This window comes from Camelus ferus, chromosome X, assembly GCF_009834535.1.
Source record: "Camelus ferus isolate YT-003-E chromosome X, BCGSAC_Cfer_1.0, whole genome shotgun sequence".
NCBI lineage: Eukaryota > Metazoa > Chordata > Mammalia > Artiodactyla > Camelidae > Camelus > Camelus ferus.
The window spans coordinates 67,935,948-67,956,928 of NC_045732.1; the positions used below are offsets into that span (position 1 = coordinate 67,935,948).

General features: G+C 43.0%; 1 non-coding gene across 1 annotated transcript; it reads right to left on the reverse strand.

The window, feature by feature from the left end:
- Nucleotides 1–1,905: 1,905 nt before the first annotated feature.
- Nucleotides 1,906–1,978, reverse strand: TRNAT-UGU. Its single transcript has one exon. It is a non-coding gene; the product is annotated as a tRNA-Thr (tRNA).
- Between the last annotated feature and the right edge of the window lie 19,003 nt (nucleotides 1,979–20,981).

Here is a 20,981-nt window from a genome sequence, read left to right on the forward strand (position 1 = left end):
TTGAAGCATCTATTTGAAGAGCAATAAGCAAAGGGAACTGAGAAGCAGCAGCCAGAACAGGAGGAAGAAAACCAATAGAATGTGGCTTCCTGGAGACCAAGAGAAGAAGGTCATTCAAGGAAGAGCGAGTGGAGGACAGAAAAATGACCACTGGATTTTGTAACACGTCGGTCACTAGCGATCTTGATTAGAACAGTGATTAAAATGAGTTCAGGAGGGAGTGGAAGAAGAGAATTTGGAGACAATGAGTATAAACAGTTGCTTCAAGGTTTTAGTATAAAGAGGAGGGCAGCAATGGGGCAGTAGCAGTATCTGGAGGGTGGATTAGAGTTGAGAGAGATTTTGTTAATTTTTGGATGGGAGAAATAATATTCTCATGAGAATGATCGAGTCCCCCACATTAGAATGTAAGTTCCTTGAAGGCAGGGACTCTGTTTCATGCATCCTCATCACCTCCCACAGTGCCTAGCACAGAGTAGGCACTCAGTAACTGTCGTCAAACAAGTTAATGATCAAATGATTGAAGGAATAAATAAAAGTAAATGTCAAAGAGTTGAGTAAGAAGTAATAGGAGGATAAAGTGGCAGGGGAATTGGGTAGCACCCTGGCTTTAGTTTCAGTCATTCCTGCCACACTCCTGGCATACCAACCTTACCCTGGGGCCAGACAGCCTCAGCCTGGGTTAGCATGGCACAACTCCCTTTGCCAAGAGGGCATGCTATGTCTCTGCAATCATCCCTTCCAGGGAGCTGACAGGCTTTAGGACTATAAGAACTGGGTGCAGCTAGACAAAGCCTCAAAGCTCAGGAGCATGTCAGAAGGGAACCCTCTCTGCGCCTGCGTCATCGCCCTGCTCTGGGCGTGGTCTGTGCGGCACAGGGCTCACGTGAGACTGGAGTCACGCAGCTCGCCCAGACTGCCCCTGCTGGCTGGAGGGTGATTCATAATCTCCTGGAGCTCAGGCCAAGGGACAGCTGAACCAGAGTCCAAGAAGGAGAAGTCCATGCCTATGTCGCCCCCAGAAGCCTTGGACATGGCTCCTTCCAGTTGCCTCATTGCACAATCCTCACTGTGTAAGGTGATGGGTTAGCCCAGTGAGGCAGCCCAGTGGGGCGGCCCAGTCAGGCTTCCCCATGGCTCCTGTGACTCAGCTATTGCTGGAAAGATGGCATGGCCCAGTGCTGGGCTAGCACATAAGAGGCACTTTTGAGTGAATGAACTCTTTGGGACTCTGGGAATTGACATAAAAGGTGAGGAAAGGGTGCTTCTTTTTCCATGCCTTCCCTGTCATCTCACTGTATGCCCACACACAATCCTGTGCAGGGACATAGCCAGGGGCAAGGAAATGTCCTGAGTTTGGAAGAAGGGCCAGGGAAGCTCCCATAGTTAGTTGGCAGCACCCCTAGACACACCTTTTCCATCTCCTCACCTAGCACCCAAAGACTCCACCATTGTGTGGGGTCTTAGGAGTCCAAAAAGTTTATTTCAACCCACATTGCCCTAATACCTGATCTGGACCACATCCTCTGTATTTTCTCAAAGTTGTTATGTAATAATAAATACAACAACAACTACTACTACTACTAATTAATAATGGTAATTGTAGCTGACCCATACTGAGCACCTACTATGGGCCAGGCACTGGGTTCAGCCCTGTACATACATTGTCTGCTGTATCACTGCAGCCCTGTGGGGTGAATACTACTATTGCCTCTATTGAACAGAAGGGATTCAAGCTATGAAGGAAAAGAGTTGAGATTCAAGCCCAGGTCTTTCTCACTACAGAATCACACTCTGCGTAGTTTTCCATTACAGCATCAATGAGCTCTTTTATTTTTTAATTTTTTATTTATTTTAAAAATTGTTTTATTTTGGGGGAGGTAATTATATATTTTTTTTATTTGATGGAGGTACTGGGGATTGAACCCAGGACCTCGTGCATACAAAGCATGCACTCTACCGCTGAGCTATATCCTCCCCCGCCAATGAGCTCTTTTAAAAACGTAAATCAGATAATGTCATTCCTTGGCTTGACAGCCTCCAGTGGCTTCCCATCCCACTGGGAATAAAATCTGATTTTCTTCTTGGGCCATCAAGGCCTGGCAGAACCCAGCCTTTGTCTGCCTCCCCAGTCTTGTCTCATTCACCTCTTCCAGGAAAACCTGGGCACTGGGCTCTGTAGCAGTAGCAGTGCTCTGCTTTTGGCATGTTTGGTAGGCTAACATGGGTGCTTACTTCTGCTTACAGTGATACTGCCCTTGGAAAATACTGACTGTGGCTCAAACAACCATCCTGGAAACCCTGTTGGTATAAGATGGAAGCTGCCTGTGCTTGTCAGTATAGCCGCTACTCCATTGGTAGTGGCTGGGCTATCTTAGTACTTGTTCTCTTTCTCCCTCACTTCTGTTATAAGGTCCTAGATGGTTTAGAGTGTCCCAGATCTTGTCCAGCACCAAAAAGAATGTGATGCATACAGGTAAATCTAGGCCCCAAATCTCATTTTGTCACCGCTGGCATTTAGTGAGACTCTACTGGATGTCTAGGGGGTACAGAAACAGCACTGGACTAGGAAATGTATGACCTACATCTTACTCCAGCTTTCTCACTCATTAGCCTAGGAGACCCTAGATGAATCCTTTCACTTTTCTAGGCCTCAATTTCTTTATCGGTCCATGAAAGTAATAATAGCCTCTGCCCCTAAGGAATCACTTTGAATATCTAATAAGATGACTTATTGGATAGTGTTCTGAAAGTAGAGAAATTTACCTAATAATGCATATTGAGTGCTTATTATATTTCAGATACTGCTCTAAGCTTCTCACATGTATTATCTCCATCAATCCTCAGAAATAAACCTACTATATTGATATTAACAGTATCTCCACTTTACGGATGAGAAAAATGAGGCCCAGAGAGGCTAAGAGGTTTGTTCATTACCTGGCTGTTAAGTGTCAGAGCCAGATTGTGAATTCAGGACGTGCAGACTGAGCCACCTACTTACACATGTAAGGTAACGGGTTTTATTTGGGGCATGTCTTAGTCTGTTCTGGTAGCTATGACAGACTACCATAGACTGGGTGGCTTATAAACAACAGAAATTTATTTTTGCAGCTCTGCAGGCTGGGAAATCCAAGATCAAGGAGGTACCAGCAGATCTGGTATCTGGTGAGGCCCTCTCCTTGGTTGTAGCCTCCCATGACAGAGGGGAACAATGGAGCTCAGTGGGCCTTCTTTTATAAGGACATTAATCCCATTCATGAGGGCTCCACCCTTATTTCCTAATCACCTCCCAAAGGCCCCACCTCCAAATACTACGGCATTGGGGATTAGATTGCAGCATAGGAATTTTGGGGGGATCCAAACTTTTAGTCTATAGTGAGCAGGAGGTTATTATTATTTTTTAAAGTAAAAAAAAATTTTTGCTATCATTTTGTCCAACTTTTATACCATTTTTCCTCTCACTGGACTACATGCTACTTGGGTTCCTTCATCTGTTACTGTTTAGCTTTGTGGTAGGGAAGACCCCACCTCAATTCTCTTACCTTCCCCTTCCTCAGAGCCACAAGACGTTCCCAACAACCATGATATTCCACAGAACGTAATCTCCCCATGTCCCGAGAGGAGCGTGGGTGCTTGGGTCAGAAGATCCCTTTGTGTCTTCACAAGTACCAAGTGCTTCCTCTGTGTCAGGGACTGTTCTGGTTACCTGGGGATACCACAGGGAACAGTAAAAAAAAATCCACCTTGCACAACTTCACTTCAGCAGTATTCATGCCCCAAATACACAACCTTAACCTCACCGTGAGGTAACATCAGATACACCTCAATTGAAGGAAACTCTCCAAAAGTAATTGAGCCGGCCTTGTGAAATTGTCAAGGTCATGAAAGACACAGACTGAGGAACTGTCACAGATCAGAGGATGCTAAGGAGACATGACAACAAGTGCAGTATGAGATTCTGAATTGGATCCTGGCATAGCGAAAGGACCTTCAGGGGAAAACTGGGAAACTTTGAGTAAGACCTGTAGGTATGTTAATAGTATTGTATCAACATTAATTTCCTGGTTTCCATACTATTATTATTACTGTATAAGGTGTTTAATATTAGGGGAGGCTGGGCAAGTATTATATTGCAATTCTCTGTGCTGTGTTTACAGTTTTCCTGTCAAGTCTAACATTATTTTTGGCCATTTGAAAGCAGGCTGGCAGGCACAGAAATGTTAAATGCCAAAGGGATAGAGGAAGGGCATTGATGGTATTTGTTGTCCTTCCTGAGTTGCAGTGTCCTCATTGGTAAATGAGACCCAATAATAATGCATCTCAAAGAATTTGTATGGGAACCTGCCTTCGAAGTATTCTAAAAATGCAAGCTATAAATATTCTGTTTTGTGAAAGAAGCTACAAAAGAAATAAACATACCATCACTCTATCCTCTAGGAAAAAAAATTTAATTTAATAAAATTATTTCAAAATAAGAAGTTAAAAATATCCCAGGTTTCCTGGGGCTTACCTTTCGGTAGAGAGAAAGGGAATAAATAAAGTAATCAGGAAATTCAATGATATGTTAGAAGGCCACGGATGTGACGGAGAGAAATAAAGCAAGAAAGGCAGGCAAGGAGCAAGAGAGGGGTAATTTAAAAATAGGATGATTATGGAAGGCCTCACTAAAAAAAAAAAAGACATTTGAATGAAGATTTTAAAGAAGAGTGGGAGCAAGAGCCCCAAGAAGGAGTGTACCAGTCAGAGGGAATGGCAGGTGCAAAGGCCCTGAGGCCTGACTGGTTCAAGGACTAGCAGGAAGCCTGGTGTGATGAGGACAGAGCTGAGCAAGGTCAGTTTGCCTCATCCTGTGAGCATAAAGATAATGGAGAGAAACTAGCCACAGGGGAAGGCTCAGGGAAGTCAAATGATAGGCACCAAACAGAGGACCTGCCATTGTCCTCTTTTTCCAGCTGAGTCACATGACAGGAACATGAAGGGAAAGAAAAGAGCAGGGAAGTGAAATCATTGATGTCTAGACTCCTTGTCCAATTTCTGACACGGAAACAAGTCATTAAGACGCATAACACGTTTCTGAGTCTCCTGTGCTTTATTCCTCTCTGATCGTTGAACTCTAATTAATGCTGAGTGTGGCAGTGATAGCATGGCCTGAGACATCTTCATGATTTCGCCTTAATGAGAAGTATAATTGGTAGTGTAGAACGGTAGGCTGATTTTTCTTGGACTAATAAGTGGGGTTGATGAACAATCTAGAACATCTTTCTGGTTTGGTTTATGTTTATTATCAAAAGTCCTCGAGTCATCCAATTAACATCATTTGGATATTTCAGGCTGAGTAATGCACACACTAAACAGAATGCAGGCAATGATGTCGCATGGGAAGCAGCCCCTTGGCCTGCTGTGTTCCTGCAAAAGATGGGCCAAGTGTTGGGGAGGGGGTGGTCCCTGGAGCGTCAGCTGGCAGCCCTGGCCCAGGATGATGCTTCCTCCAACTGTGCAGAAGCAGAAATCCACACTGGGAAAGCCAGACTACTGCACTGGGGCTTGTAGACAGCAGTGGTGTTTTCAGAACATCTCAACTCATCCGCACAAGCATGCTGGTCCCGTCCTTAGAGAGTTAGAAAGATTGGATGAGAGGATTTAGTGGAGAGTATTCTCAAAAACGTAAAATATTACGTATGTGTAAGGTATTCATATCTGTATTATTGTTAAGAAAGACACCCATGGCAGATTTGGATTTCCAAGAGGGAGGCGCCAACTTTGCTCTTTGGGCTCTACACACTGGGATAGCTGTAGAAGGAGATCCCCAAGCAGGTGGACCTCTCTACCTTGGATTGATGGTGGACAGGAGTGGGCACTTGGATGCTTGAGGAGGTGCTCCGGGGATATCTGGCTTCTCAGCTTCTAAGACTGGGCTGGGGACAAGAGTAACAGACAGACTCAGAATTTTAGAAATACTCACGAGTAGCAGTCACCACCTTCACCCTGTCCTTGTGCCTGTGAGGAAGTTAGAAAAACAGAGCAGTGCTGAGACTTGCCCGAGGTCACACAGCTTGCTAGAACACAGCTTCAGTCTGGTCTTCAGGCTCCCAGTTTGGTGCTCATCCCCCCACTCCATCCCCACAGGCCCCTCAGATGCAGCGGGTAGCAGTCAGAGGAAAGCCATCTACTTGTGAGTAAAGCCATTGTCTAGAGAGTGGTTCTCAGTGTGGTCCAGGCACCTGCAGCATCTGCATCACCTGGGAACCCGTTAAAAGTGCCAGTTCTTGGGTCTTACCCTGGACTGAATGGGGGCTGGGGCCCAGCAATATGTGCCTCAGCAAGCCCTCTAGGTGAACCCGATGCACACTCAAGTGTGGCCTAGGCCTAGGCGGAAAGCAAAACGCTGAGTGCTGCAAACATCAATATGCTTTCGGATCATTTGACTGGCACAGCACAAAGAAGGACCATCTTTGAAGGGAAGGGCTGTGAAAAGGACTGCAGCTCTGGAGCCACACTTGCAGAGCAAGGTCACCTTCAAACAGACATGGCAGTGATGGATAGACATACACAAATAGGGAGTTGAGAGTGTAGGCAGTACTTGCTCATCCACTTGTGCATTGGAGATAACGTACTTTGGCCAACTCAGCAGTTCCCCAGGGACATGCCAGTTATGCTGCTTGTTGCTGTGGGGGCTTCACTCCTGCCCTCAGGGAAACTGCCATGTGGGATCATACAACCTCTGAGTTGGGAGGGAGCTTAGAGATTACCTACCCCATTGCCCACCTCTGCCACATCCCCGGTGATGCACCTGATTGGCACTCTCTTGGCTTCAGCATCTCAGGGTTACAGGAGCTTGGTTTCCCATACGACAAGGTGGAGATGCGTAGGAGGAGGAAACACACGTTCAGGTAACTACAATAACAAAAAGTAGTGTAAGTGCTAGAACCAATGCTATGAGAACCCTGAACTGGGAGGAATGAATTTTAGCGCTGGGAAGTCAGAGGAGGCTTCATGGAGGGGGTGCTACTTGAGCTAGGCAAGATTTAAGCAGGCAGAGATGATGGAGGAGGAAGGAGGGTTGTTGCCATATTTATGAACAAAAATGTTGGGGGCCAAAAATGCAGGATAAGTTCTACAAAATATATTCAGGCAGCCTAGGTAAAGAGGACAGGCTCTAGAGTGAGACTGCTTGGCTTCAAACCCTGACGCCATGCCTCACTAGCTGCCCGACTTTGGGCAAATTACTTAACATCTCTTGGCCTCCATTTCTCTACCTGGAAAATGGGAGTAATATAACATGACTCATCGGATTGTGGGAATGAGTAGATGACATCATATACGAAGTTGTCCAACACAGTGTCTAGCACACGGCAAGTGCTCCAAAACACTTTGGCAACCTGGGTTCATAACAGCAAGTGCGATGGTTTGCCTGGAGCACAGGGTATAGGACTGCGAGTAGTGGAAGTAATCTTTGGTACTAGGTTGTTGAGAGGGCTTTGAATGCCAAGCTAAGGATTTGAGGCTTTTATTCTGAAGGCTGGGGATATGTGTATTTGGAGGATGGATTGGAGCAGGGTGATAAGAGAGAGGGAGAGTTAAGAAGTTACTGGAGCTTAACTATGACAGTGGCCAAAGAACTGAAAGGGATTGGGCCAGAGTCAGGTTCAGAGCAGGGATACTTGAGTTAGTGTGCGCCTGAACTCCATTATTACCTACAAACCTGAGTTCAGGTTAAGAGATCCTAAAATGGGTAGATATGTGTGTGTGTGTGTACACAATATTATATTTATATATAGCATTGTAATATTATATTCTTATAGATTAATATATTATTATATAATAATTAAATATCATGGTTATCTAATATAATATTAAATTATATTATATATATTAATATCATATAATAATATGATATAAATATATATATAAATTATATATAAATATAAATATATTAAATTATGTATTATAATAATGTTGATATATAATTATAAAATACATTAATATAATTAATTATATTGATATACCATATAATTATATAATAATTAATATATTAATTATATGTATACATTATATAATTATGTATTTAAATTATATATAATATTATTACTGTAACTAATAATATGTTATACATTATATATTAATATACTATATTACATAATATATATTAAATGTATATCTTTTAAATGTAAAAATGCATACATGTACACATGCATATATTATATTTAATATACATGTTAAATAACCAGAAAATGAAAATTCATGGTTGGAGACTATTAGCCAGTTTTTAATAGTTCTAACATGAAAAACAGTGCCTTTTGTTAGCTTGAGTTAAGCTATGTGAGATATCATATTCTGTGAAAACATTTCCCAAAGCTGGCCTTTTTGTATGAAAATTTGAGATGTGTGCAGTTCACACATACTTGATAAATTTAAGCACATTCTGTCTTACTGCCAGGGACCAAAACCTGTAATAAGACAGGGAGTCCTCTGATGAAAGAGATGATTAGAAATGGCAATGGCTGTGTACACGGGCCCTAATTAAGGAATCCTCTGACGGTCATTTAGTATTACAAGTGCCCTCCATTTGGACTCTGGCAATAACTTGAGTATTCTTTAGTTCCCAGTCGGGATGAACACAATTCAAAATGTTCTTGAGTCCTGGGCCAGAGAGAATGATCTCATTTAGCACATTATAGAGTTCCTGCAAAGAGGAAAGACACTAACCACTCACAAATATTTTGTCATTGACTAACTGCAAAGATGCATCTGTTAAAGCAATCCATCTGAGTAGGCTAGTTCTCTCGAATATTAAAGAATATCCATAGATCCTAAAAGCCAGTTGCTTTGTCAGGCATTTACAAAGCATCTTTGAAGCCAAATGATCTCTTTTGTACCTTCACCTTTCGTCTAGAATAGATGCACAAACACATACAAATCTGGCCTCAGCCTCCTCTGTTTTGGCCTTTTCAAAGGAAGCTGACTTTCTCTGGCTGCAGGGAACCATATGTTTGGGTGGGAGGAGGTGCAGAGGTGATAGTGGCAGTGCTGTTTCAGGGCTGGGGAAACAGGTATGCAAATATTGTGAACTCCTGGTGCCAGGCCTTCCCTTCATCTACTAACGCCTGGAAACAGAACAGATCCATTGAAGCAATTAAACCGACCAGTTAGATTGACCCAAATTCTTTCAGGAAATGTAAAAAGCCTGCTGGCTCATGGGATTAGCTTGAGTTTTCCAATCGCTTCCCATCTGTACATCACCTTCCTGTCCACTCTAGCCTGGGATTGCTACATCTGCTCACCTCACCGGCTTGTGTTCCAAGCCAAGGTAATTTGAGAACCATCTAGTTAGAAGCAAGCCGTCGTCGGAACTCTAGAGAAACTTTGTGGCCGACCCAAAGAGAAATTTGGTCCTCCCCTTAATTGATTTGCTGTATCCCTGGCCTTCTTTTCCCACTATTTGCTCTTGCTCTTCTCCAATTCCAGGTGATGTAGCCAACTTGTCAGACGTAGCTTTGTGAAGAACACAGCCCAGGGAGTACACCATTTGAGGCTTCATTTTCTATAGAGAAAGAAGGACTGTGCTGAGTAGCTGTCTGGGAAATAGCAGGATGAAAAAAATGAATGTTTTGTTTCCTTTAGAGAGGGGGCATCCGAAGACAGTGAGGAAAGGCCCAAGGAATGTTATAGGCAGCGAGTGATGGCAGGACGCAGATTAAAGGAGACACGAGGCCTAGACAAATTACACTCAGGGCTCACTCTGCCGACACAGGTTCCTACCCCTGTGATATACACAAGGATAACAGAAAAAGCCTATAGCCCACAGGTTTTTAGCCTTGGCTGCACATTAGATTCTCCTGGAAAGCCTAAAAATGTATACACACAGGCCTCTCGTACAGAGATCCTGTCTTCAGCGGTGTGGCGTTAGGGCCACAGCATTGGCACTTTTTAAAAGCTCTCCAGATGGAAAACAAAATTGCCATAAAGGCCACCATCGAGACAGTTGACTTTGAATATGGACTGTATATTAGGTAATAGAAATTTCTGAACTTGATAGTCATATTGTGATTACATAAGAGGATGTTCTTGTTCTTAGGAAATATATGCTACAGTGTTTAGGGGTGAAGAACACGATGTCTGCAATTTACACAAATGGATTGAAGGGAAAAATACCATGTAGAAATGCAGAGGGGGAGGAATCCAACAAATATGGCAAAATGCTAACATTTGGCGAATCTGGGTGAAGGCTTACCCTGCTGACAAGGCTTCTTTGTATTATTCTTAGAACTCTTCTGTTAGCTTAAAATTATTTTCAAATTAAAAAAAAATTCTAAAAATTACCCCAGTTCCTTGGATGAAATAATGTACAAGCAGATTTGGAAATCACTGGATTCATAAAATCTGAAGGAATGAGGACCTATCGTCCAGCGGTGGCAGTGGAAGCCTTTCTGAGCCACTGTCCTTCACCAGTGCTTCTCTCCCTTTAATGCTCATGTGAATCTCCTGGAGGTCTGGTTAAAATTCAGTTTCTGATTCAGAAAATATGCTCTGGGACCTGAGATGCTGCATTTTTAATTGACTCTCTGGTGATGTCCATGCCTCTGGTCCATGGGCCACACCTGGAGTAGCAAAGCTCTAGGACTGAATTACTCCACTATCAATCTGTCAATCAATCAACAAGTGTTTTGGAACCATCTCCTCTGGGCTCAGCACTGTGGGAGAATTCTCTAGTTGAAGAAGGGTGGGCATTCTGAGCTCCGTGGATTGGCAGCCCATCATCTTGACCCCTTGACTATGGCATCACCCTGTGAGCCATGGGATCTGGCCCTGTGAGAGTCACTCTGATCCCCAGAACAGAACAGAGCACCCAACAGAAGAAGCATGAACAAAAGCTGGCAGCAAATTGCAGGGGGCATGAAGCAGTCTCTTCCAGAGCAAGCCTAGGGTTTAGGTCCTGGGAGAAGTTCAGCCCTTCCTGGTGGGTGGCAGTTGGAGCCAAGCTGAGGCTCTTGCAGAGAGCAGCATCATTCCAATGAGATGTCAGGGTACAGGCTGCCTGAACCCGGCTGCCTCCCCTGTGTGGGACTCGTTTATTAGAAACAGATTTCCAAGGAAGATTCCCGTTTGTTGTTGGTTGTGGCATGCTTTGAGTTTGTTGCTTTTGCTGTTAGAGGAGCCAAAATGTCTCTCCCCTGGGGGGAGCACATGGAGAATCGCCGTGCTTCCATCAGAATTTGCCATGCCTAAGCCTCCATCTTCCCCCATGGTAGTGCCCTTCCCCTCTGCCTGCCTGCTGTGATCGTGTTTTCCATGCATTGAATTAGAGGCCAGCCTGTTATTTGTATCTCCCTTGTTTACATTCAAATCAAGGCCGACTGACATGTATGCACAGAAGGAGGCAGCTGAATAAGCAGCCTCAGAGAAGGCTCTGGAAGACAGCTGAGAAAGGCCTGGAGTTGGCAGACGTGAGATTGAATCAGAGCATTGCCATCTAATAGCTGTGTGAACTTGGGCAAGTTACTTAACATCTCTGAGCTTTAGGTGCCTCATCTGTAAAATGGGGCCGATAACAGCACTGAATTCATAGGGTCGTGAACATTAAATAAGATAGAGAACAGAGCAGGTGCTCAATAGATGGAAGACAGTCATTCATTTGATGGGGACTTGTTGAGTTTCTTCTATGTGTAAACACCCAGTGGTTCAAACCCAGTCCACCCTTACTTGCTAGTTGTGCAACTTGGAACAAATTACTTTGTTCTACCTCTCTGAGCTTCAGTTCCCTTACTCTCAAATGAGGCTGGTACCAGTGGATAACTCCCAGGTTTGCCATAAAGAATAAATAAGGTCAGGAATGTTAAACATGCCTCAGGTACCTAGAAAAGTGCTCAGCCAATGTGAATGATCATAATTGTTTCGGTTACTATTATTGTCAGCTCTTCTCTGAGCACTTATGATGAGTAGATTGACTTAGCTGCCAAGCACTCTTTAAAATGGTCCTTTGCAGTTTCCTCCAGGAGACCCCTCCATCTGTGTTGTCATTTCCTTGAGGGCGGAGGCCACAGCCTTTAGACTGTTCTGGTGTCTCCATGGCACTGGCAGAGAGTAGGTGTTTGGTGCAGGAAGTAGCGAGCTCTCTGCAGCAGTCGCAGTCATCAGCTGGCTTCGCTGCCTGGGTTTGAATTTTAGCATTTCCATGTCACTTACTGAGTGACTTTGTAGCAACTCCTGGAACTCCTTGGGTTTCCATTCTCTCATCTGTCATAAGGGTGTCATAATAATCACTGCCTCTGGGGATTGCTGTGAGGATTAAAGTTGGGCTCATCACTTAAACCAGAATTAAGTGTTATTATTGTTCTTATTGGAGAAAATTCCCAATCAAGAATCACAGGAACTACTCTGAGAAATCTCTCTCTCTCTCTCTCTCTCTCTCTCTCTTTCTCTCACACACACACACACACACACAGACACGCATGCACACACGCACGCACATTCATACACTACCACCACACGAGTGGGCAGCCCAGAGGCAGCACGTTACAGGAGATGCACAAATATGTATTTATTGCCCACGAGGAGCTCTTTGAACCCCAGGCCAGGGCCAGTGTCTGCATAAAATTCTCTCTGGGACCATGGGGCTGTGAGCCCCTGGGTTCTATTTTATATTGATGTAAAATTTATATAACACGCACATTTTAAAGTGAACAATTCAGTGGCATTCAGTGCATTCACAGTGTTGTGTTGCCACTGCACCCTGAGTTTAGAATCGGTTACCCCTGTAACCTGCCGGAGGAAGGCAGTGTTCATTTGTTTTTGTCTCTCTTCCTGTCACTGTCCCTGTTCCCACTTCGTTCCTCCCCGTTTTTCCAACTGTACCCTCTCTTTCCCCTCTTCTGCCCTTTGGGGCAATGGGGGGTAAGTGCCTCTGGCTGACATCTACATTTGCGGGGGCTGTTGACCCACTGGGAAGATGCCAGGCCTAAGGGTGGCACCGGTAGAGTGTGGGTTGGAGCAGGTGAAGCCACTTCTTGCCATGGCTGAAAGCAGGCACAACCCGTTGTTGCCTGGCCTTCCAGTGGCCTCAGGGGCGGCAGACAACGTGAAAGGGATTATTACCAACTACGGCCTCTGAGAATTGCAGTCCTCTTTGTTATCACGCCTTCCATCTTTGGGTTCCTTGTCCTTATGAATAAATTTGCTCTGTATCAAAGCATCTATTACAGAATAAACTTGGCAGCCTCCACAGCCTCACAAAGACCTACTTTGTATTTGTGCTAGTGAGCAAGAGTCACATCTTGAGTATTTTTAAATATAAGAAGAATAGTTTATGGGTACTGAGTTCTTCCAGCATGCCAAGCACTGTGCTAAATGCTCAAAACTCTTGTAACTGCTCTGAGTTATCTCATGGAAGAGCTCTTACAGTGACTCTAGGAGGTAGGCATTTTTATTATGTATCTACATTTTATGATGAAGAAACTGAGGCACAGAGCTGATCAGTGACTTGTTCAAGGTCACATGGTGAGAAAGTAACAAAATCCGTGTTTTACACCAAGTGATACTGTGCCCTACAATCCCAGCATGGATGTTAATTAGCTGGTTGAACAGGAAAAAGAAACGGGTAGCTTTCCTCATTCACTACTCAGATTTTAGTCCTGGCTCATGAATTTCCTGGCTTTATGACTTTGAATGAGTCACCAACCCCCCTGAAAGCATTTCTTCGTCTATATAATTGGGGTAATTTTCTTGTCTTATTGCAAAATGTCAAGTGCAATGTCAATGTCAGGAATCGCTATCATGGATAATGGCTTCCTGGGATTGTGTAAGAGCCACACAGTTGCAAGTTAGGAACTAGAGCTCCTTGGGTTCTCTGTAATAACCCTGGGAAGCTGCAAGTTTCTCTGGCTGAATCAAATCCTGGACAAGCCATTCCTATCTCTGCTCTTCAAGGCTGTGTGATCTTTTAAGCATTAGCCAACTTCTCTGATCTCCATATCTGTGTCTTTCATCAAGTGTAGTTGGAAGAGCACTAGGGGAATCCTAGGCCTTTGGTACATTAAAGGATTAAAGAAACCCAGTAAAAGCCTTCTACGATGGCTCCAGCCTATTCCTTTTGTTGTTGTTGCAAAATCACAGCCTATCAATCACAGAGGCTGTGGTACAGATTAACTTGAGATGATCTGGCTGAAAATGCTTTGCATAGTGCCAGTGCCAGCCTCACAGTGGGTGCTCAAAAGATGATGACTCTTTCTGAGACTTGGGTTGTTATTCTTGGTGGGAGGGCAGAATGCAAAAGTTGGGGAGGCAGCAGCAGGGGCCAGGCAGTTTGGGTGGTCCGGACTCCTTGACCACAGGGCTGGCCAGTTGCCCTGATTCCTTGAAATGAAGGCGTGATTTGGAAACACAGCTGCCTCTTATTCACACAGGAGCTGTTTATACACAGGACTGTGTCTGACTTTCCATGTTGGTTATTTCTGTTTCCCAGGAATGTTGGGAAGGGGCAAGGGGATGAAGCCTAGTTCAAGACCTACCTGTTTCATCACCCTTCACCTCTCTTGGCATGCAAATGATTCAGCAGCAAAGGAGGCAAGATTCTCTGAGCAAGAAATAGCTTTTATTGTCTCTCAATGTAGGCATGAAGGACAGGGGAGCAGAAAGACCAGGGAAGCAGTGGAGGGAAGCAGTCTTCTAAGTCCCATGTAAAGTTTTTTTTAAGAATTATTAAACTTTTTTCAGAAATTGTAAATGTTCTACACTTTCAGTGCCATCAGTGAAACAATGCCCAGGCATAACAAAGGAAAATAAGCAATGCACTTTCTTTCTCTGCAGAATAAGCAATAGCGACAGCCTAAGTCTGAATCCTTCCGCAACCTCCCAAAGCGCCTGCAGATACATGCAGGCATGGAGCACATCTATTGGAGATTTTGGTGTGTGTACTAGAATGGGATCATGACATACACATTTCTCTGCAGCCTGGCTTATGCCCTTAAGAGTACATCACAGACCGCCCGGCACATCAGTAGTCATAGATCAGCTACACCCTTTCAAATAGCTACGTAATAGTCTGTAATATGATTATACCAGGATTTATTCAGCCATTCATCTATTGATGAGAGTTCAAGTTGTGTAGAACTTTGTGGCCATTCCTGTGAAAAAGGGCACCGTCTTCATTCATCTCGGCATATTTACCAGTGTTGGTGGGAAGATTGCTGGGTCAGCAGGTTTTTATTTACCTATGGCAAGATTGCTTGGCTGGTTTTCATAAATAGCATTCTGATTCCCTCATTTTATTATCAAAAAGTTTATTATTCATCTGTTAAGCAGATTTCATTTGTCTTCTCAGTAATCAGTGCTTTGCCTCATAGTAAAGGGTATGAATTGAAAAGAACTTTTGTAAGCAATGGGCATCCAGAGATACTATCTTCTCTATTGTGGGATCATAACGAAGCAGGACCCTGTGGGGCCTTCCTGGGACAGACTCCTCCCCCATAATCTCTGCTGTAGCTCCTTTCCAATAATAGTATCTCACGTGTATTTCCTGAGTTTTTCAGATGCTAAAAACCACCACCAAAGGGAAGAAATTAACTACTTGAAGATCAAGAGCAAATAGCCTCCAGACCTTCTGGCGCCTAGGGGTTGATAGTGTTGACCGCCCTATTCCCTCAACATCAGCCAATCAGAGAATTGTACACAAGCTGATCACATAGTCTGCGACCACCCTCCCTTACCTGGCCTTTAAATATGTTTTGCTAAAACCCTTTGAGGAGTTCAGGGTTTTCTTGAGCATGAGCCACCCCATCCTCCTTGCTTGGCCCTGCAATAAACCCTTCTGTGCTCCAGACTCCGAAGTTCAGTTTGTTTGCCCTCATGGTGTATTGCGGACTCGAATTTGCTTTCAGTAACAGGATCCCAGAGAGAGGTGGATTGCAATTTATCCAACTGGACCAAATCTTCCAGATGCCTTCCTTCACTGATCTAGTCCAATTATTCTGCTGCCTTTTCTAGCCATGATCACCATAGGTCCAACCTCGAGAAGCAAAGAGAAAATATGTTTTGTTGGCAACAAACGTGTTCTGGGTTCTCCCTCAGATAGATTCCTTTGCAAGATAATACAAAGGGAGTAGAGAGGCTACAATGGGAGGATGAGCACAAATGACAGAAAATGATGAATATCAGTCTGCTTTGCTAACTGCTTTTGCAGAACTATTGCTGAATAGTGCCTTGAAAAACCAAGGAATGGTGGGGACATGGGTGTTCACTCTAAAGTTCTGTCAGACTTGTGTAACAAAGTGTTAAGATGTTGATAGGAGGTTTGATTTATTAAAATTCTTGTCACATGCCATTATCCAGGCAGGTAAGATCAGGATCAAAATACTTTGCTGTGTATGTACTTGATGCTATTTAAAGCACTTTAAAAATCAAATTCCACCCTTCCAGCAGCCTCGTATGACAGAAATCACTCTCCTCCTTTGACAACAGAGAGAATTAGGCCTGAAGTAGGAAGTGACTTGTCCAAAGTCACATACGTACCTGGCAATACGGTTAAGCCTTGAATTTGGGATTCCCTGTCCAGTGTTCATTCCACTTGTAGAAAAGGGGTGTAATATCAAATCTTAATTCCATTTCTCATTAGGTCTCTGCTTCAGTCTCATCTAACTTAACCCAATTTCTCTTTTACTCTAGGCATAGGGATCTATGCTTCTTTCCATGGCTGATTTAACACTGATTGAGCACCAGTAATGTGCTAGGTGCTCTAGAGACCGTTGAATTAAATCTGGTGGCTGCCCTTTAGCTCCCAGTCTCAATTTGTTGGAGCCCAATCTAAAACAGTTATTGCTCTGCACAGACAGTGCAGGCTTATAAGAACGTTTCTCTTCTCTAAGCTTGTTTCTCACCATTTTTCCGAAGGACCCCCAAGGGAATCTCTCGTTGTCAGACAGGAATATTTGATAACTGGTCTCTGAGTAGTCCTGAAAAATAACTCCTTATTCTTCCCACCTCACTTTTAAAGATAAATGTGTCAGTTTGTTTTCCTTTCCAGAACAACAAATGGAGGCTGGTTTTCTCTTCTGAGGAGTCAGAAGTACAGATCACCCAACATGTTATGGTTTGAAGCACATTGGAATGGTCTCTCTGACCCCGAATATTTTCCTTATCAGCTGAAATATCCTTCTTAGAGATGTAACCCCTTGACTCCTTTCTGACTTTCTCATCGTGTCAGTTGTCATGCTATATTAACCACGCTTTGTGTATACCCTTTGGAATGTTTCAAACATCTAGCCTTTTTCCAACCGTTCCCACTGCCGCTGGCCTTGTCAACTTAAACAGTTACAGCAAGGTCCCAGCAAATCCCTCTACTTATTATCTCCTCTAGTCCACCCTACCTTCTATCATCAGAATTGTATTTCTAAAACACCATTCTGGTCATGTCATATCCCTGGTCAAAAATCATAACTGGCTTTCCATTGCCTGGAGTAGTTGTTTTCAATGTCTGTTCATTTGTTTGTTTGTTCTTTGGGTCTGTTCATTTGTTTATTCTTTGGCTTCCAATTAGCAGAGGGATGCTTTTCTCGAGCAAAATATTAGGTAGCTGAAGCCCCAAAATGAAAAATAGAAGTGCTCTAAAAATGTAGATATGGGTTAGTTGAAGCGAGGAGGGAGGGTACTAGAGCCTCCCTTCTTTCGTGAGCCTTAGGGAACACAGTGTGGAGACCACTGGTCTACTCCTGGGATTCATACCCCTTAGCTTGGCATTCAGAACTGCACTAGCCTGGCCCTAACAGGGCTTCTCCCAATAGAACCCTTTGCTCCAGCAGCTTGGTCTGTTCTCTCTGTCTTTCCCGCACAACTGGGGCATTCCCCACTCTTTACCTTTGCACGTGCCATGGCCCCGAGCTGAAATCCCCACTGCTGTTCTCTCTTTCTGTCTGAACTGCATTCACCCTTCAAGGGTCAATTATAGTCCTATTTACTTTGAGAAACCTTCTCTGGCTACCTTATTTCACAGTGACTCACTTGCCAGGGCTATGATGACTTTATCTCCCCCCCCCCAAAAAAGAGAGATGAAGACAGAAGCTGCTCAGCAAAGAGATTTCTATAGACTCTGCTTTTATGTTCTCCTTCCAGCTAAAGAAATCTTATATTGTGACCATTAAATGTGGGGCAAAGATTCCTCAAGTTTCTGTGCTCTGGCTCTGCTATTTGTTAGCCATGCGACTCTAGTTACTGTACTTCAAGTCCCTCATCTGTAAAATGGGGACAATAATAGTACTCATCGCAAAGGGTTACGTGAGGATTAAATTGTGTCAAGCTCCTTGAACAGTGTTTGGCACTTAGTAAGCAGTTGATAAAACTTAGCTATTATTAGGATAGCTAAGACATGAGGTGATGAAGGTCTGAGCTAAGGCAGAGGCAGTGGGGTGTCAGCTGAGGGCAGAATGGTTGGGAGGTGTAAAGGTAGAGAATTATGTACAGAGTAAGATAAAGATATGAGTACACAAGCCGTGGAGGATGAAACAGGTTGCTTCATCATCAGAGGAAGGAGGTGTCCTGAGAGGTGGTTTTCCCCTTGGGCTGCTATCAGCAAGGCTATATTGCCACTGAGTCTGGACTCAATAATGAAATTTATCAACCGTAAATACCTTTGCAAAATTCTTTTTTCAGTTAACTGGGAGCTAAGAGGATAGCCATTTGGAATTGGGCCATAAGACAGAATGTGTTGGAGAGGTGAAAACAGAGCATAGGGCCCTGACAGGAAGAGGCGCCTCCGTGGCAACAGGTGGGGGCATTGTGCCAGACGTAGCTGAAACTCTATACATATTGGCTGGTAGAATTAAGAGTGCACTGGCTGCCTGGGGTGGGAAGAAGTAGTGCCAGAATAACTGAACAGAGACATGGAAATCCCAAAGAGAAATTTTGATAGCTTGCCTCATAAAGTGTGTGCGTGCATGTGTGCACTAGAGGGCAAAGGGAGAGGTCATGAGATCCAGATTTTTCATTGAAAAGGAAGGAATAGTCCCAAACTCATTCTATGAAGCCCACCATCACCCTGTTACCAAAACCAGGCAAAGACACCACCAAAAAAGAGAATTACAGACCAATATTAAAGTATAATTGACTTAAATATTATATTAGTTTCAAGTGTGCATCATAGTGGTCTGATATTTTTATACATTACAAAATGATCACCACAGTAAGCCTAGTTACCATCTGTCACCATACAAAGTTATTACAGTATATTGACTATATTCCTTATGCTATACATTACACCCCCTTGACTTGTTTATTTCATAACTGTAAGTTTGTGCCTCCTGATCTTCCATACCTATTTCGCACATCTCCCTGCCTCCCTTCTGGCAACCACCGGTTTGTTCTCTGTATTTCTCAAGCTTTTTCTGTTTTGTTATGTTTATTCATTTGTTTTATTTATTAGATTCCACATCTAAGGTGAAATCCTACTGGTAAACATTGGGGTGCATGTATCTGAATTACTGTCTTCGGGGTTTTTTTTTGGATATATACCCAGGAGTGGAATTGCTAGTTCTGTTTTTGGGTTTTTTGAGAAATTGCCATGCCGTTTTCCACAGTGGCTGTACCAGTTTACATTCCCACCAACAGTGTATGAGGGTTCCCTTTTCACCACATCCTCACCAACATTTGTTATTTGTGACCTTTTTGATGATACCCATTCTGAGAGGTATGGGGTGATATTGTGTTCTGATTTGAATCTCCCTAATAATTAGTGATGTTGAACAACTTATCATGTGCCTGTTGGCCATCTGTATGTCTTTTTTTTTTTTTTGGTATGTCTTCTTTGGAAAAACGTCAATTCAGATTCTCTGCCCATTTTTTAAAATCAAGTTGTTCGTTTTTTTGATGTTGAGTCATATGGGTTCCTTGTATATTTTGGATATTAACCCCTTAACAGATATATCATTTGCAAGTATCATCTCCCATTCAGTACACTGCCTTTTTGCCTTGGTGATAGTTTCCTTCACTGTGCAAAAGCTTTTTAGTTTGATATAATCCCATTTGCTTATTTTTGCTTTTGTTTTCCGTGCCTGGGGAGACATACCTAAAAAAATACTGATAAAACTGATGTCAAAAAGCGTACTGCCTGTGTTCATTTTCTTCTATGAGTTTTATGATTTCAGCTCTTAAATTTAAGTATTTAATCCATTTTTGAGTTTATCTTTGTAAATAGCATGAGAAATAGCATGTGCTTCTTTTGCATGTAGCTGTCCCGTTTCCACAACACCATTTATTAAAAAGGCTGTCCTTCCCCATTGTATACTCCTTCTTTGTTTGTCATAGATTAATTGATGATGTAAGTGAGCTTTCATTTCTGGGCTCTCTATTCTGTTCCATTGATCTATGTGTCTGTTTTTGTGCAAGCACCATACTGTTTTGATTACTGTAGCCTTGTAGTATAGTTTGAAATCAGGGCACATGATACCTCTCATTTTGTTTTTCTTTCTCAAGATTGCTTTGGCTATTTGGGGCCTTCAGTGTTTCCATACAAGTTTGAGGATTATTTGTTCTAGTTCTGTGAAAAATGCCATTGGTATTTGGATAGAGATTGCTTTGAATCTGTAGATTGCCTTGGGTGGTATGATCATTTAAAAAATATTAATTCTTCCATTCCATGAGGATGGTCTATCTTTCTATTTGTTTGTGTCATCTTCAGTTTCTTTCATCAATGTTTTAAAGTTTTCTGAGTACAGACCTTTTACCTCCTTGGTTGGTCTTATTCTAGGTATTTTAGTCTTTTTGATGAAATTGTATATGGGATTGTTTTCTTAATATCTCTTTTTGATAGTTTGTTATTATTGTATAGAAATATAACATATTTCTGTATATTAATTTTATATCCTGCAACTTTATTGAATTTATTTATTAGTTCTAACAGTTTTTGGTGGTGTCTTTAAGATTTTCTATGTATAGTATCTTTTCATCTGCAAATAGTGACAGTTTTACTTCTTCCTTTCCAATTGGATTTCTTTTATTTA